This window comes from Gobio gobio, assembly GCF_949357685.1.
Source record: "Gobio gobio genome assembly, chromosome: 6".
NCBI classification, from domain to species: Eukaryota; Metazoa; Chordata; class Actinopteri; order Cypriniformes; family Gobionidae; genus Gobio; species Gobio gobio.
In genome coordinates, this window is record NC_137102.1 from 37,247,944 (window position 1) to 37,252,141 (window position 4,198).

The 4,198-nt window shown below is 36.8% G+C and overlaps 1 pseudogene across 1 annotated transcript; it reads left to right on the plus strand.

Moving 5' to 3' along the window:
- Window positions 1–1,453: 1,453 nt before the first annotated feature.
- LOC307128031 lies at window positions 1,454–2,829 on the plus strand (annotated as a pseudogene). Its single transcript has 3 exons — window positions 1,454–1,844; window positions 1,942–2,100; window positions 2,461–2,829. The product of its transcript is annotated as an uncharacterized misc_RNA (transcript).
- The last annotated feature ends 1,369 nt before the right edge of the window (window positions 2,830–4,198 follow it).

Sequence of the window (4,198 nt, forward strand, 5' to 3'; positions counted from 1 at the left end):
TGTTTAAAGGAGATCAAAATCAAGTCCTTATCAGCCTTGACATGGCAATAAAATGATATCACATTATTTTGTTAGTTAATGTTTTATACAAATACAATTATACATAAATTGAGAAATTAAAAAATATATATATATATTACATTTCTTTGTATATTTATTTATGTAGCCTATATATTCATATATTCTTCAACATTTCTTTCTTTCTTTAACATTTATTTACGTGTTCATTTATTATTATGTCAGCTTTGGGATGATTCCATATGTTGCTGTATGGATGTTTTTCCGTCTAGTTAAAGCTCTGGCTGCGTCTTGTTTTGCATTATGATTTGGCACTGAAGTATTACAACTGCTCCAGCATACACAAATACATTTGTGTCGTATCTTTCCCTGAAAGAGCCTGCCTGTTCAACAGTGTTCAGGTAAATGTATTATTAAGTTTCATTGGTTTCTCTATTCAGCCAGGAAGCTGCTTGTTAGATATGGTCACAGATATGTTAGAAACGATCAGGACAACACTCACTATACAGACGCTATAGCCTAGTTGCTGCATTTACAACTGTTAACTATAGGCGTGCTTTATTCCTCCCCGTCCATTGTTTTTATATTTAGTGTAATAGAAGGGGAAACAACTTTTTTGTGTTGCTGCCTTGCTGGTGTGGAGTAGAAGAGCCATAGTCAGGAGCTGGCTCTTCTTCTTGTACTGTTTTCTGTCAGATTGAGTGCCATTCAGCGCATTACCGCTAGAGGAAAATAAGAATTCTAGGAGAAATGTCAATGTATCGAAACTCTGCACGCTGAGGACATCTGCTGGTTAAAGTTGTGTAAATGCACGAGGATACAGCAAAACATGTTTAGTGATAGTAATTTATGGCAGAATAAATGAACAAATGAAGTAATTCCTCATATGATTGAAACATCTATATTATATATTATTCAGTTGTAGTAAGTAATGTTATTTACAAGTGTCATTTGTGATTTTTATGTGTAATAAAGGCCTTCTGAAACAAATCGATGGGGTTTTGTAGGAAAAATATCCATATTTAAAACTTTATAAAGTAAAATATCCAGCTTCCGCCATACTACCTTCTGAATGGGTAGGTACTTACAGGAAGACTGTCTAGAGCAGGGTTGTCCAATCCTGCTCCTGGAGGGACATTCAGTACATTTACATGGACAACAATACTCTGATATTAATCTGATAAAACTATACTCTGATTAAGAAACTACCATGTAAACAGCGATTTCTAATTACCTTAATCCGGTTAAAGCCATACTCGAATTAAACAAATTAAGACATATGGAGTATTCTATTTTAGTCGCATTATCGAAGTGCATTGTAGACATGTACACACCTTAATCTAACTATTAACATCGTTTGGTCATAGTTTTCGCCGCATTTTGTGACAGGACACATACACTCAGTGGTCAACCGTTTGATAGCAAACAAGAGAGCATGGCTTCAAGCAAGAAGGCACATTTTTGGTCCGAGTGGGAAACAATGTTAATGTTAAGAATTCTGAACGAAATGGATATTATGAAGTGCCTTGATGGCCGTAAGAACAGGAAAGGCGACATATTTAAAAGAGTCGCGGAACGAATGGGGGAGAAAAGTTACATACATTCGGCTGAACAAGTTCGCACCCACTGGAAAATCCTAAAAAGTAGCTACTATTGGGCGAAAAAACAGAATAACACAAGCGGTTCAAATCCTTCATCTTTCCCATATTTGGAAACTATGCATAACATACTCGGCCAACAACCTTTGTCTAACGTATCCGAAAATGGAGTGGACATTGGGTTTGACAGGGACAACGGTGCGGCAGAACACTCAAATGCAATTGATGGTAAGTATGTTTGAGCTGGTTGTATTTGTTTTTCTGCTATTAGTTAACTAGTAGGTCACAGTAAACACTCTATATATTGCTATTTTATGTCACATAGAGAGTATCATTGGAAATAATGCGAGTTCTCCAGCTCGCCCGGAGGAAATGGATGAGGATAGAGATGAAGACGCGTCATCAGCTGATACGTCTGTTAACGTTACTCAAGAGGAAAGCTTTTCAGCCACAGCCCCAGATGTTGATCCACCCAGGACAAAAGGTAACATGATTTTAATGTAAATGCTATTTTAGTTATAAGTCAAAACTTGCAAAAGCAAGGAAAGTCGTAAACTGGATTTAAATATGATTGATAGGCTTATATATTTAAGTATAAGATACAACTCGTTGTAGGCATGTATTGGTTTGATTAAAAACATGTCCATCATATTCAGCAGTTGTTACATAGGCTAGATACTGTATGCAGCACATATTTGTCCCAACATTTAAAATATGCATAATGTAGAAGATGGAGACACTTACATTTTTTTTCCCCAAAGACTTTTAGCTATGTTACTACTATTAAATCCTGTCCCGTCAACTGAACTTTCTGTTCTTTTTTTATGGAAAATATATTGTCTAGGTCAATCTCGAAGAAAGTCTGCGAAATGCACTGTGATTTCTCAGCATCAGCAGTTCATGGTGCAGATGATGAGGCAACAGAATGAATGGGTTCAAGACCAAATCCAACAATCAGAACAAAGAAACTCCTTAATGCTTTAATTGAGAGCAATGCCCGCTCCACCAAGCGCATAATGTCAATACTTGTTGAGGGATTCCGAAGCACACAGCCACAGCCAATGTTTGCACCTCCTTAGCTACACCCCTGCACTTTCAAGGGTATCAGGCACAGCCATCTAACTTTCCCATGCATGGATCTACTGTGTCAAACATTGCTGAACATGGGTCAGAAGAAACAAATAACTATGCTCGATTGTATACTCACCTGTGAGCAGCCTGCCATTTGGTTAGCAGAAAACCTGCAAAATAGTTTGTGAATGTCTGTATTGGCTTGAGTTTAGAAATGTTTGAAATTTTACCTACTTCTTATTTGCCTGTTACAGGAAAAAAAATTTGCCTTGTCTTTTTTTTATATGAAATTGCTTAAAAAGTGAGATTTTGTAAAATAATATTTTATTTAAACTTCTATTTTGTATAAAGTAATATTTAACATAAGTGACCAGAACTTTAAGTGGTCATTTTTTATTGTACTTTTTGTAGCTTTCTTTTTTTTGTGTGCAGTGTTTTTGGATTTAAAGCATACAAAACCCAATGAAATGGTGTTTATTTCTATTATGAATTACTTAACACAAAATACTTAAATAAATAGTTCACTTTAAAATAAAAAGTGTTGCATTTCTTCATTAAATACCTTCTTGAATGCAGTTAACTTTAGAGACTGGACTTAACATTTTTGAACAAATACTAAGAAGTGTGAATTGCCATATTCCTAAAAGCAAGCAAGTACACTAAAAGTTAACCACTTGTGCCTAATGTATTCTGGGGCGAAGGGGAAAGTTTGCTGCCATGTATGCATATAATGCATCTCTCATGACATCAGCATCTGCACTGGGAGTGTGGTTCTGTGGTACACTGTAAGGCTGGGGTAAGGCTCTCTCTATAACGGTTGCCTCCTCTTACCAGCATTGGGGGACCTGCTCTTTTTCTCGTTCACAAAAATTGCGCAGTGCACAACATGTTGTTATAATGCAAGGTGAGAAGGTGCAGTGAAAATCACTGCATTTCAGGAGCACCCTCCACCTAGACTTCAGCCTCCCAAAAGCAATCTTCACCGTTGTTCTTGCTGAGCTGAGGTGAACATTGAATGACTCTTTTTCAGGTGTTAGGCCTGGAGACTGCGGGTAACACTTCATCAGCAAGTCCATGAGTGGATAAGCTGGATCTCCGAGGAGAAAGAAATGCACAGGTTTCCCCTAAATCACCCTCACTCCCTAAAGGTCACACAACAACATAAAGTTATTGATGTAACTAATGTGAGCAAAAATTTCCAGAAAAGACCATGGCAAAAACATTTTTACCCTGGGGAGTAGACGGGCCTTTTTGAACAGCTGTGATTGCCGCAGTACATTGGCATCATGCGCGCTTCCAGGAACTTGGCAATTGACACTCCAAAAGCTAGATAAAAAAATAAAAAATGTACGTCGATAGTACATTACGAATGTCGAAGTACAGCTGATACTGATTTATTGGTCGTATTAGCAGATAAGCATACACTACAAAGTATATCCAAATGAAAAGTAAAGTAAATAATTTAAAGTAAATACAAATGTGTCATAAAACACTTCACATGGCAAATAAAT